Raw genomic sequence first — 15497 nt, forward strand, 5'->3', positions numbered from 1 at the left:
TAGCCAAGTTCTTGAGTGAATCAATGGAAAGGACACACACTAGAAAGAGGGCTAGAGAGAGCAGGTCAAACACAGTTGTTTTTCAAAAAGGAGATTTGGGACAAAGCACTTGGTAAGCATCTTTTAATGCATAACCCAAGAGAAAAGATGGCACAGATAAAAAGTACCCCTTTGGAAAGGGCAAAAGAAATGGCAATTTTGGGCAGTCATCAAAAGGTGTATTTGCTTTGTTTATACTGGATGAAGAAAATACTGCAAAGGAGCCAAGTTATATAATGTGGCATTTGATATGGTTTATAGCTCTACTTTAGAGGCAGCAGAGTGAAGAAAAGCTGTCCTTTAAAAACCTGCTTTTAATCAGAGGAGTAATCGTGGTTGGACCAGAAACTTCAAGAGATTCTGCTATAGGACTTCTCCTGCAATGTGCAGCCCTGAACCCATTACAGAAAGTTTCTGATCCCAACCAAATGAAATGGAGATAGTGTATAGATAAGTCAGGGCAGTGCTTAGTTGCCAGGTGAAACGTGGCTGCCCAAAACTGATGTCAGGAAAAACTAGCAAAGATCTGGTAGAGCTTTGAAAAATAGCTCACTGAAGATGGTTTTCCAGCTGCTCATGATCTGCATTACTCACTGCTTGCCAACTAGCTCAGAGCATGTGGTCAGGAATGAGTGTTTGATGATAAGTCTCTTCAATTGATAAGTCTAAAGCTGTAGCCCATCTCTGCTGCTGGAGCAAAGGCATTTTTGGTTCCAGGCTTTGTTCTTTTTCTGGAAAGATGCCACCCCAGACCCAGTTCTGTCATTGCTCCCTGTGCTCCCTTTGTCCTTTTCCTGTTTTGCACCTTCAGAAACTTGGAGGCATCAGCTCTTTGCAGCATGCAAGTGACTATTTCCATGGTTCTTGCACTGTGTGAGACAACCTTTCTTCTGAGCAGGCTTGCTGTGCAGTGCTGCTCTTACTCCTGTTGGGAGGAAACTGGTCACATGATTATATGCCTGGGATCAAAAATGGCGATCACCTTTTTATTTGCCTGTGGATGTTAATTAGTACAGGCCTTTAAAGGGGAGACCTTGTGCTTCATCCTGCAAGCTGTTGAGCACTCTCAAAACTCATTGATCTAAATGAGGTATCATAACCCTCTAGCATTAAAAAGGAACCATCTTAACCATGTTCTGAAGACAGTCACTGAGAAATGGACAAAAGCTGGAGCTCGGTACTCTTTTTTTTCAACTTGCCTGAAAATATGGGGTATTATGTTTTAGTGCTTTGTCTTTGAAAATAACACTAAGCTTAATACTCTACTTCATACAGTGTCAAAAGTTTCTGCTAACTGCAAATTAAATGTTGATGATGCATGTAAAAGACAATACCAGATAGCTTAATTGTTGACTAATCTTAGTTTGCATGTTCCAAAGGAAAAATATACTACAAAGCTTGTTGTGATTTTTATTACAAGCATTTGGTTAACAAAAAGGAAAGATTTCTTCTAAAAATCTCAGGCTGCTCACTTCACAGACTGTCCTGTGAAAAACACCATAATGCAAAGGCAAGGAAAGAGAAATTGCATATCTAACGCAAAAAACACCTAAGTGATTCATAATTTGAGCTCCCTTCATAAATATTTTAGCTTTCTAAGATAGAGAAAAGTTTTACTTTCACACACAATCTAACTCTGATACTACAGTCTCCATATTGCTTTTTGATCATTATTTAAATAATTTATAGTTATTAGAGACTACAGTGCCATCAATTATGATGAGCAGTGTCTTACTTCATGAACAGTCTCATGAATCTTACCTAGCATAGGTGAAGATGGCACAACCCAATCACAGGTGCAATAGTAGCCAAATTAGAAAGAAGTGTCAAGTATTATCACACCAGCATGAAAGTTTTTACTGTTCCCAATCTAATTCTTAACAGGATCATGTCACGTACTTGGCTACATAAGCTATTTCAGAATATCCCTGACTCAGTTATAAATCTTCATAAACAAGAACGATTGTTGGAGTGGACACAAGTGAATTCAACATTTCCAAGGAGAAATAAGTGGCTATTAAAAAGCATAATTCTCATTTCATATGTCAACACAAATATAGTCTCACATAATTCAGATCTAGACACCCAGAGGGGATACAATTGCACTTGGCATGTAAACAAGAGAAGAAGCTCTCAAGGAGCTGAAGTGAGGTCACTGAAACATGCAGAGGTGAGTTGTCACTGAGAATAAAACCCAGCAAAGAGATGCACGATTCAACATGACAGTGTAAGAGCCGTGACAGATTGTCTTCCAGCTGTTTTTTTTTTTTTTTTTTTTTTTTTTAGCTATTTAAGGAGAAAAATCTTCATTTCCAGAGTGGTCAAGAGTTTTATTTATGACTTTATTATTTTCCTTTCACTGCATAATAACACTTTATATGTATTTACTTCTTGGAATCCCCAAGACAATATGAGCTGCTGTTCTGAACAAGTCTATGTGTCAAAACTAACACACCAAAGATTGATAATTTTCTTGCAGGGGGAATAGTTAGGCTTTAACCATCTCAATCCATTGTAATTGTCTATTTCTCTTTTCAGTGAAAGAAAAATGAGTTGCTCTGTACTTCACAGGTGTTTTCTCCAATGGCCATGAAGTTGCTGAATGATGACATTGATATGGAGTTGCTTATCTGACTGAGACTGGTATTTCTCTAGCATTCTAATAAACACCAGAAATTCCAGAATTAAACTTTTCTTCTGCCTCCTTCATCTAATAAGAACTGCATCTGTAAGGAAAAAGCTACCCAACTTTCATTGCACGACATGTTATCAAACAGATATCTATAGATATCTATAGACTTTGATGTCTGAGCTTAAATGGAAGCACCCCCAAAATGAATTAGATAAAGGACCATAAATCATACCCTGCATCTGTCCCCATATTGCAGAACTATGGCCTGTGGAATTAATCTAAAAGTCCAAAATCCTTTCATCTATTTCTAATGAAAAGAATGAACTTGAGGAAGGTAAGGAGACGGGCAGTTTTTAAAATCTTGTCATCTAACACAGAAAGTTACAGAACACAGAAGTCCTTCATCGCTGGCAGGTATCTGAAGAGAGTTGGCCAGCATGCCAGTTCCTCTTGATTAAAGTCATTTAGGCCAAACCCATTGCAAATGCAGTTAATGGCTCCACTGAGCCAAATACAAAGACTGCGCTGAAATCACTGTGCATTCTACTGTTGATTTCTGTAAACCCATGTTCTCATCAGTCATGTTTCTTTCCAAAAATTTGAGATGATTGTTAATAATTTTTGGGACAGAGGATAACCACATTTTTCAAAAGTGAAGATATAACAAAGGAAAAAGTCTCTCTGTGGGATTATTATATCTGCATTACTGCTCAGTTCAGTGGCATCAGTGGCTCCTGCAGATACTGCTGGGACCCCCAATGCTCCTCAAACCTGAGTTGGGTGGTCTTGGCCACTTAGGAATCCTGCAGTTTTATGAACTGCAGAAATCACTCTTTTCAGATGAAGTTATAAAGATTTGGAAGCATGTATAATTGTATACTGAAACTCAGAGCAAATTTCCTGTACTTGCAAGTAACAGTCTTTGAAGTCCACAGACAGATTTCAGAAGAGATTTCTCAGCGTGGAGTACTTTTTCTCATAGCTTTGCACTGTGAGTTAGTTTACCCTCATGAAATACTGAATAGGCACTGTTGGTATTCATTCTGAGTCAAAGAACAGCTTGGGCAGTGAGTTGAGGCTCCTGCTGTGTTAGCCTAGATAAAAAGAGCTCTTCAAATTGCCTTTGTACACAAAGAGGTCACTGTCAAAACAGGTATTTTCATCTACCAGCTACCTCACAGAGATTTCATAAGAACATTGTCTAAATTTTCTGGTCCTTTAGTATTAAATTAGTTTCTCAGATGGGAAATATAGGATAAATTTCAGCATACAAGGAACTTGCTACCTTTAATGTTCCATTTAGGCAAGGTTTTCATAGCAGAGAAAGTACTCTGATTAGTCACTGACACACAGCATTCACCATTCAGCCTACCCACATTAATGGAAAACTTCTCTTTGACTACTCTGAGTTTGAAAAAAGCCAACAAAGTCCTTGCTGAGTTTTTAGATGTAACTGAAGCTTTATGGTTGAGCTAGGTGGAATCTGTCTGAAAGTTGTTTTATATACTATGGTGGACGTGGTCTCACTTTAACTGTGTCACATTTAACTGGGTTGCTTTCTGAAATGCCTAATGCAAATGGACCATTTCAAGTGAGTTAAGGCAAGCAGCTAAGCAGCAGTAAAACATTTTCTTAATACTAGTTTCTTGTGTGCTTTTTTGTTTTTTTCATCTAAGGAGTTCAATAACTTCTACACTTAGAAGGCAAAGCTTCTACTTATTTCTACTCTTTATTTACATGGCATTTTTTCACATTGGTATATGTGGCAAACCCAAAAGGTCAGACTGGATTAGCTTAAAAACTTAGTCTTACAGAAGGCGATTGAAGGATGCGTTTTTTCTCTGTTACTGCTTGAGTTCTAAAAAGCACTTGCAGTGCAGTAGCATCACTGGTGTGGTTGTTGATAGTTCAAGTTGCTCTAATAGCTTTCTTCTCTGAGTCAAATATCCAAGCAGAACAGTTATTTTTCTGAGAGTGACTATTCTTCTTTGTGATTCTGAATATACATAGCTAATGACGTTGACTATGCTGAAAAATAGTGTTTTGTAGATGAGAATTTGCTCTATAAAATAGTGTTGTGTTCGTTGTATCTGTTGTAGATTACATAGAAACAAATAGAAACATGCAGGCTGTGCTTTGGAAGGGATGTCATAAGAACACTGGATAATATCTAGGGGTTTCAGACCCATAGGAATAGCGTTGAAAGATCTTGTTGGGTTAACAGAGGCAAACCTGATGAAGCCTCACTTAAGATGACTATTGAGAGCAATCCATGGAAACTTTTTCCACCATGGGACGTTGTTTTATGCAGCATGGATAATCAGTGGGCCAAAACCTGTGAATTAGGGGAGTGTTAAGTCCATACAGACATAATTTATATCTTTATTGCTCACTCTACTTGTGTGTGACTTTTCAGAAGATTCTATGTGTGCAATAGTACAGCATCTACTCATGATGGAGAGTTTCCTTGCCCTTTTTTCCCTCAGGAAGGTTCAGGAATATTTTGAGAGGGAATTCAATTAGCAGGGAAGTCTGCCAATGAATGGTATAACTTTCTTGGGGGATTTGTGTTATATTTTACATTTAAGAGAAAAAGGCACATTCCCCCATCACCTGAAGTCCAGTGTTGTGTGAGTAAGTATTAATGTTGCAGCTCCTGTCCTATTATCTCTGAAATGTGAAGCTCTCTTGAAAGTGACATATACCTGCTGAGCAGACAGAAGCATATTATGATCAGATTGGTTTAATTCAGGTGGAAAAAATCTGTGAACACAAATTTACTGTCAGTTATTAACAGATCTTTATATTTGCTAGCACTGTGTACTAGTGTATTCAGTGTATTCAGAACAACAACACAGGGAAGCTAGAAGAATGTTAATATGTAGACTGTGTGGTGGATGAAAATCACTACAAAGTGAGTAAAAATCTTATTTGCACATGTTAGAGGAAAGGGATTCAAGCACAATGTCCAATCAAAGCCCAGTTCCCAATCCTTTTAAATGTTTCCATAGGATTCTCTCAGTACAAGATCCTCAAAGCATTTGTAAGACATTTTTGTCCCTTTTGTTTTATTCAAAGTTTCACTGAAATTCAAGGGTGATATATTCATTTTGTTGTCGCATTTCTGTCTCCTCTAACATTGTGATCTGGTAGATAATAGGACTACTTCCATGAAATACAGAAAAGGCAATAGTTATATTTCTTGCTTTATTGCATTAGAAGCCACTTATTCGGGATTATAAGGAGGAAGATTCTTGCTGAGGCATAATGCTATGTTGACAAAATAACTCTAAATCATTTATTTCCTACCCCCTTGTCTGTCTGCCCAGTAAGCTTCTAATTCATTTCTTCAGATAAATAAGGTGGAACACTGACTTGCCAAAGCTTAGAAAAGAGTGTTGAGGTTTGTCAATATGTACCTGAATGCAGGTACTATTTTAAGATGACTTTGAGTTGATTTTAGCTGGAGGTATATTAATCATTCTGAAACATCTTTCTATTTGGCAGTCACAGTGAGGCATTACAGCCACTGTCATGGCTATAAACCCCAAGGATCTCCTGCCTCTCTTACTTTCATGCAGATAACATCCAGAGTTGGAAATAGCGGCCATAGAAGAACTATATTTTAGAGGAATTATGTTACTGAACTAAGGTTCTTTCTAAATCATATGCATTGGCATTCCCTACAGATGTTTTGTAGTTTGATTTCCCAGTGAAGTCTAGGAACATGTTTATGAATAGGTTGTCCAGAGATGGAGGGGAAGCTGCATACTGTGTTCTTATTCACCTATCGTAGTGAGCTTTCTTCTGATTCGGGGCCAGATTTTCCAAGTGCATATATAATTCTTCATCTCAGTCTTGTGTCCTACAGTTGCTGCAAATGCAGAATACAATTTGCTGAGCATCACTTTGTACATGTTTATGGTAAATGAGGACAGTAAGCCACAGAGTTCAGGAAAGTTATACCATCAGAAAACCAGGATGAGATCAGAATTGGCTCTCTGTCTCATTGCAAGCCAAGCTATGCTCCAAATTATACAAAACTTGACAAATTTTACACATTTATCTTCTCTTCCAGTGTACAATTTATTCTTGAGACAAAAGCTCACCCTTGTAATTCTATTTCAGAGCTTTCACCTTTCATCTGCCTTTGCTGTAGCTAATCTAATTGCTTGCTGCAAATGATTGATTTTCCCCTCCTTTTTTCCCTGTTATTAGATCATCATATCTAAGATGCTCAGAAATATCACCAAACTATTCTGAATATCTTTCAACACACATTTTTGCAGAAGTTGCTTATTAGAAGTACCCCTCTGAATGCATCACATCCTCATATAGAATCTTGTAATCGTAGAATCACCAAGGTTGGAAAAGATCTCCAAGATCATCCAGTCCAACCATCCACCTACCACCAATATTTCCACACTAACCATGTCCCTTAGTGCCACATCTAAATGCTCCTTGAACACCTCCAGGGACAGTAACTCCAACACCTCCTTGGGCAGCCCATTCCAGCACCTCACCACACTTTCAGAGATGAAATTTTTCCTAACATCCAATCTGAATCTCCCCTGGTACAACTAGAGACCATAAATGAGGCTTCCAATTAGCCTTCCTGTAACAGAGCCCATCCTTAAGTTGACACTACAGAGCCTGATGTAAGGATGTAATTTCACACAGGGAGGGCTGCAGCGGAGATCCTGGGATGTGTAGATCCCACCCAGCCACAGTCCCTCTACAGCACACTTTGCCTCCCTGATGGGCTATAATTTTCTTGTTCGCCTTTCTCTTCCCTCTCAGCAACATGTTGGAGGAAGTACACTCTGTGGGAAGACGTTGCTATTGGAGAGGAGAAGGGGAATTCTGTAAGCCAGCATTGTCCCCAGATTCTGTCAGTGAGATTGTGAAGTGTGTCCTACCCCTACAGGGAGACCATGAGCTGACGGGTAAGATAAGATCACTTCATTCAGTGGCTTGCTGGCCACTCATTGCCATGCTGAGACTGCTGAACACTTTATTACATTAACAGGCTGGTTCAGTAAGGATGTGGAAGGCTTTGAATGTTTTTTTTTCAGCTGGTTGAAACTCCCAACTTTCTGTTTCTGTTTGTTTTAAAACCCTCTGCTTCCTGAAGCATTTAAATTCCATAAAATCTCAAATCTCTTCCTATTTCTTGTTACTTCATTTGCTGAAACCAGCAGATATTTAGCTGCAAATTTCTTTGACAGTATTGCTGTCTGATGCATTAATTTAAATCAGTATGGTATGTCAAATGTTTCCTTCAGATGTTCATAAACTGATTAAACAGTACATTGTTGCAGGATGCATTTAAATAAGTTGTTCCAGTGTGATTCAAGAGCCTGTGCATTTCCTTTACATTAGTTACTTGAGTTCTTTTTTTTTTTTCCTCAAGAGTAGATGTCTTAATTTATTTGGGTTTGAATATTTCCTTTGAAGAGCAGAATGGTGACTGTATAGTCTACAGCAGGGATGGGGACAGCACAGTGTACACAGCAAGCAATAGAAGCTCAAATGTTTTTCATAAGAATGTCCGGCTGAAAATACGAAACCACACTTCCTGTCAGGAAACTTTAAATCAAGGTTTTAATTTTGGATTAGTTCAGACTGGAATCATCAGTTTTCCTGAACTGATCAGAAATGTCGAATTCAGAAGCAATTATAAATATATGTTGTTACATTCCACACCAATCCTCTGTTATAAATCACCATGATTTCTAGTGGTATTTCTTTTATGGATCTAGATGTATTTTTCATAGTGGAGGATACCATAAGACTTGACAGTTTTCTCCCCAGATAAAGCTTTCACACAGTAATGTCACATCATGGGAAATATAATTATTTATTTGTTTGAAATAAAAACAATTAATTAGAATTTGTTGAAAAACACAGAAATTAAATACTTTTCATTTATACAAATAATGAATCTTCAGAAAATTGCTTGCATTGTTCTTATTTGGATTTTTTAAAAGACTGGAATTTCATTGAGGGATACTGAATGTGAGACTAAAAACATGTCTGCTCTCATCATAATCCATATTTATCTCAAATTTCAGTTCCCTTTCATTGCCTTTCTGTATAGCTTATTAGAATATCTGATCATGTTGGTAACAGATAGTGAATTTTAATGTTTGTTTTTTTTTTTGCTAATATTCTGACTTCTTTAGCATACAGCATCTCTAGCTATCAAGGCAAGCTTCTCTGGTGGGCAGAGGTGGGAGCTCTTTAAGTGTCAGCAACGTGATGATTACATCAAATACCGATTCTCTCCTCTGAGCCTGAGAATAAATACTGAGAAACCATAACCTTCATCTTATGTTGGAATGTGATGATTTGAAGATATCCTTGACAATGATAAATTGCTTAGCACATAGCAGAGCACAGTTCTTAGATCTTGTCTTTGCTGAAATACTAGCTTCCATCACATAATGTATACCTTGGATATGTCCATATGTTGATTAATACAAGAATGTCACGGACATCCAGACTATATTATTTAAAATTTAATCCAGGTCTTATAAGCTTTGTTCATCTATAGCCCATATCTATAGATAACTGGATTCACAAAGTACACTTAACTCTCAGTGAGGCCCCAGTGGGATTTATATTTCTAAATGTTCTTGAGGGTCTTGGCCAAAAGCACTTATGTGTTCTTGAGATCAGCCTGCAGATGACTTCTGGAGATATGGACAATAATCTCCAGGGTTTTGTTAGCTAGTTTCTCACTAAGAAACAGTGTGCATACTAAAAACTAAAGATTGCCAGCCAATGCTTCATCATCGTCCAATTTTCTACTGTACTGCATATAAGTGTGCCCCAACAGCCTTAAGCACTACCATGTGAAAACTGCTTGCAAATGCAGATTAAAGCATTTCATGCCATGCAGAGCAGTTGCCATTCTTTAATGCAATTAGTGCTATGATTTGTAAGGGGCAGGAAGCCCAGACACTGTAACGAATGATTCATTCCCTACTTATTCCTTCATCGTTCTTTACTCGTTTGCCTTTAGGTCTGTGTGCATCAAGATGATATTCTCAGAGAATTAATCACCATGATTCCAAGGTTGCTTTTCTTACTGGAAACATGTTGGTTAGATTTCATCAGATGTGAGTATGATTACTCAAAGTCATTCATTCTCAAGTATTACATTGTGTTTCTTGTAATTTACTGTCCAGTAACTCAAGTCAAAAACCGTGTTTTCTACCAGTCTATCAATAGTGTCAGACCCAGTCAGACAGATGCTATCTTGATATATAAAGCAAAAAAGATGCATTGTGCCAATGGATAGTGGGCATGAGGGAGCATGGCCCACCAAATTGAACCCAGATTTCAAATCAATTGAGGCAAGAGATGAAGCACTGCCCAGTTTCTGCCTCTTCCTCTCAGTGCTGTAAAAGTATATTACAAATCAGGGCATGCATCAGCACAGCTCAATGAAGCAGAGCACTTTAATGGTGCTTCATTTTCCCATTTTTCTGTGTCCTCCCAGAGTCTGATGACATCCTTATAGTCATTTCTCTCTATCAGAGAGTGGACTTATTTCCAAGTTTTTGTGTGGAATGCTTTCCAAACGCTCTCGTAGCCCATCCCTCTAGCAGGGGATCTTGATTTCCTGTGTCCTCCAGTGTCTGCTCTCCTCTTTAACAGCTTCTGTCTCCTGCAGGGACACAGATTGCCCAGAAGGGCATTGTCTAATTAACCTCTCATGTAGTTTCTTGCTACCTGGAGACAAATGATAGATCAGAGTTACTGCCTTGATTGAGAGGAAGATATCCAGTCCTGTTCTTCTTGGCATTTTTCTCCATGAGAAAATACATCCAACAAGGAGTCATGCCATGGAGACATAGAATCACAGAATCATAGAATCATTTAGGCTGGGAAAGACCACTAAGATCATCTAGTCAAAGCACTAACCCGTCACAACATACTCACCAACAGCATCCCCCGGTGCCACATCTACACATTTCTTGAACAACTCCAGGGGCAATGACTTCATCACCTCCTTGGGCAACCTGTTTCAACACCTCACTACTTTTTCAGAGAAGATTTTTCTTAACATCCAACCTGAATCTCCCCTGGCACAACTTGAGGCCATTCTCTCATCCTATCTCTGTTACCTGGGAGAAGATGCTAATCCCCACCTCACCACAACTTCCTTTCAGGCAGTTGTAGAGAGGAATAAGGTCTCCCCTGAATCTCCTCTTCTCCAGACTGAAAAATCTCAATTCCCTCAGCTGTTCCCCATAAGACTTGTGCTCCAGACTTCTCACCAGTTTTGTTGTCCTTCTCCAGACATGCTCCAGGGCCTCCATGTCCTTCTTGTAGCGATGGGCCTGACACTGAACACAGTACTTGAGGTGTGCCCTCAACCAGTGCTGAGTACAGGGGGACAACCACCTTCCTAGATATGAAGAATGGAGAGCCACCTCAATGTGCTACTACCCCTAGCAAGGAGACATGCCAGTGTACGTACAGAAGACATAGAAGATACATTGATAGAGCTCTGCAGACACTGCTTGCCCTGCACTGTGCAGCCCCTGCTCATGTACAGATAGGGGTTCCTGTGCCCAGCAGCACCCACCTGCCCCTGTCCCATTCACACAAGGCACACAGCGTCACACAGCATCCAGTTTAGTGTAAAGCAGATTGCAAGTCAGAGCACTGCTCAGCAACAAGCGCACCTCGCCCATGTCCTCTAGTGGCCGTATACTTAATCAAAATTACCATCAACATATCTGGAAGGATTTGAATTGTTTGGGTTTTGTCATCATTGTTTGTTGGAGTTTGTTTGTTTGTTTGTTCCTCTTCCCCATGGGAAGTTGCTGTGTCTGGGCCAAGAGGTGCATGGCTGATGCTAGGATTCACCCAGGTCTCAACCTGGGGCAGAGCATTGGCAGAGAGTGTGCTCCATCCTACTTGTCACAACTGCAGCTGGACTCTGCTTAGCTTCAGAGGCAAATCACTGCCTTTATCTGAGATCTCCTTCATGTAACAGAGAAGATAATAAAAAGCAAATCAGATACTACATGTCAACAAAAACAATTTGCTCAGAGTTATTGTTATGGAATGCCTCTGTGCAGTGTGATTTGCTTCTTGAAACATCCCTCAGGTACAGTACAAGGATGGTAAATGATAATATCACATTGCTGTGATCTTCACTCCAGGATTCTTCAGTGCATTTCTTGGTGATTTTTGCAAGCTAGCTTTGGAAAAAAAAAGTTTGAACAGTCTTGTTGGCAACAAATTTTACTTTTTTTTTTCCTTAAAATAAGTAGTTTACACTGTGGTTTTTCACTTCTTCCTTTCTCTCCATTTTTCCCTTCTTCCATTCTCTTCCATTTTTATCATTATTAATAACAATATTGCCAACTTTCTCTGTTTTTCTGTTAGCTAGAGAATTGTTCTCTTCCATGGCAACTAAGATTTAAAAAAAAAAAAATAAAAATACATTTTTGGTACATCTTTCATTACAAAAGGGAAAGAATAGCAGTAATTTACTGCAGCAGCTGCTTTGCAGCATCAGCACTAAAAGCAAAAGCTTCAAACCCACAAGTGCCCACAGGAGGGCACTAGGAAAGGTGTGGAACTGGGCACCAGTTCCATCAGCACCACTCAGCTCAGGGTAGGAGCAAGTAGGGCTGATGGGTCCTGAACACTCATTCTGCATGCCAGAGGCCAGGGGGAGGTGTCAATCTTAAATCAGTATCTGCAAATGCCAACAAAGTGATCCATCCAGGGTCTGATGCTCTCAATTGAAGATCTCAAGAGTGATGTTTTGGCCTATAGCATTCCTGTACAGCATTGCAATATTTAAATACTCTACTGACACTACTCAGATTTCACTTACTAAGCAAAGCCTGTGTTTTAATGTCTTTCTCCCTACCACTCCATTAAAGTTTCTAGAACAAAAGTTTGTTTTTCATTTTTCAGCCTTATCTAGCTGAACTTTACTCCCATCTTTATCCCCCTTGGACAAGTAAATGGGATGATAGCTGTGTGGTGTGGGTGACACAGATGAGGATGCAATTTCAAGACCTCGACAGGCTAGAGCAGTGAGCCCAGATGAACGTCACATGGTTCAATAAATCCAAGTGCAGGGTCTTGCATCACAGTTGTGGCAACTCCTATTATCAGTACAAGTTAGGGGACAAAAGGATTGAGCACAGCCCTGTTGAAAAGGATCTGGGGGTAGTGGTGGATGGCAAGCTGAACACAAGCCAGCAACATGCCCTCGCATCCCAGAAAGCCAACTGTATCTTGTGCTGCATCCAAAGAAGTGTGGCCAGAAGGGTGAGGGAGGTGATCCTGCCCCTCTACTCTGTGCTGGTGAGACCTCACCAGGAGTACTGTGGTCAGATGTCTGAGGGTGCTCTTACCTTCATACCCTTCTTTTGCCCTTTGAGCCATTTGTATCTGCAAACTCATTTCTTATTTAAAAAATGCAGTTGTGCTCTTCCAGTATGTGCACAGGGCAGCTGCAAATGTCCTTTTCTACTCTCTCAGCTCATACCACACTCTTCATGCACCCTTTCCTGCTGCTCTGCCCTTCAAGTCATCTCACACATGCATTCTCAAGTACCTTTCCGTCCCACTTTTACAAAGCACAGGCTGGTTCCTTCCTTCTACTGCTCTACCACACAATTTCTCTCTCACTTTCTGTATTTTCAGGTGCCATTTTACTTTTCTTCTCTTCAAGCCTGGTAGAAGATTCCTGTAAATAAGTATCTGCATGCTTTCTCCTTCAAATCCGTCCTTCTCTGTGAGCACATAGGTGCTACCCAGTTCAGATATCCCCTCCGTTTTTGATGATTTTATATCATGATGAGATGCTGGGAGTGAGTACGTGATTTATGAAATTCAATAACAAGCTGAAGGAGTTGTTTAATTTAGGATGGGTAAGCTGTTTTCAAAGGCACAGTGGGAGTGCTTCACATCGTATGGCTTGCATATTCATCTGCAGCAGGGCTGCTCGATCAAGGAGCAAGTCTGACACTGCCTCATTTCCATATTTGCACATACAAGAAACCATCTCATGGTATCCACTCAAGGGACTTCTGTAACAGAGTTCTATTTCGTTTTGTCTCCAGCCCTTCTGACCTCCAGATCATGCAGAGATGAGCCTGGATCACTGCTCAAAAAATAATTTTTTAATACAATTAACATTCTGTAAAGCTCTGCGGTACATCAGATCACTGGAATGAGCTCAGCTAGGAAATTACCCTTTTGTGAACAGTTATTGCTAACTTCAGTGACTGAAACAGGGAGGTGAACCGAGACACAGAGTACAGTGTGAATGGGTAGTGGTGACAGCAATAAAAATGAAGACCGTACTTCAACAGAGCATAAGAAGGATGCTTTCTGTCACCTTGTTCCCTCTGAGAGGTGAATAATTTGCAGAAGAAGAGTATTTGGTAAATCAATAGATGCTACATGACAGCAGGGAGCAATCCACGGTCACTGGAAAAGGAGTTTATCTTTCTCCTCCAAGGAGATGCACAAGAAGCCACCACAAGGACAGTCATGTGTGGCAAGATAATGCAAGTGACACTCTTGGGAAAGAAACATGCCCTTTCTAGGATGAGCCCCAGCGGTGCTGGCCTCAGCCAGCTGCAAGGTCTTCAGGTGGCCATGGCAGCATCCTTGTGGGGCCTCACAGGGGCTGCCATCAGCCTCAGTCCCTGAGGCCTGCAAGGTTTCTCTTCTGTCTGGAAAGATCCCACATCTTCATTTCCCCAAAATCCAAACGGCAGGTGAGTGCTGTGCTCCAACTCAGAAAACTCTTGTTGCAGTAGATTTCCACCCCGAAAATCTTATTTATGAGGAATATGAAGAACATGTATTCTACATACGAAGAACAAATGATCGGTGCCTTTCCAAAGATCTCAGTGCACTGAGAGTTTGAGCTCTTTGAAAATCTGCCTGTGGCTCTTTCTGTGGCAGCTGCAGCTCATTGAGCTCTTTGAAGAATGAGTCCTCATGTATTTCCCTCAATGCAGATTGTGTTTGTTTGGAAATCTGGCTCCATTTCTATTTGGTGAGTTCATGAGCAATGTAGAGGTCTAAAATTCATTACCTTTCAAGTAAGTTTAACTTCCTTTGAATATTTTACTCATGAAGCTCTTTCACAAATTTACCCCATTGTGCAAAATTAAGGAGAAATACATTTGTCTCTTTTCTCATTCAGACACTGGGTAGAAGTTGAGAACTGAAAAAAGCATCTATTCAAAGTATCTGTGGAATCTCTCACTGTCCAGCAGAAAAGCACTGCAATGCAGGAGCAGGGAGACCTGTGTTACTCTATTTATGACTGCCAGCAGCCTGTAAAGTAACTTCATGCCAACCACTCTTTTTCTGCTTGTGCATGAAGGTTAACCCTGGTGAAACATGGGTAATGGTGCTTATCTTCCTTTAGAGAGAGACCTGAGAGCTCGAAGTGAACTCTCTAGCAGAGGTGTCTATGCTCGTAGAAATACCCAAATGTTTTGCTTCCTCAGGGAAGACAAAAGAATTTATAATAAACAAAACATCTCATTATGAAAGATGCATATGCAAATTATGCAGAGACAAAAACATCTCTGGGAAATATCCTCAGTTACTTTTAGGAACACTTGCTGACAGTCTGAATAAGGCCTGTGTTCTACATGTTGGTAGCAGGCACGTAACTCAAAGGAGTCTACTAAGTCTAACATAAACAATGAATGTTTTTATAATTCAAACTGTATTTCAGGCTTCATGGGATCTGTTGGGCTTTTTAGGGGTTTAGTTTTTTCCTTTTCTTCATGTCTTTTCCATTTCTCATTCTCAATGG

The sequence above is a fragment of the Tympanuchus pallidicinctus genome, unplaced genomic scaffold (assembly GCF_026119805.1).
Source record: "Tympanuchus pallidicinctus isolate F22 unplaced genomic scaffold, pur_lepc_1.0 scaffold14, whole genome shotgun sequence".
Classification (NCBI taxonomy): domain Eukaryota; kingdom Metazoa; phylum Chordata; class Aves; order Galliformes; family Phasianidae; genus Tympanuchus; species Tympanuchus pallidicinctus.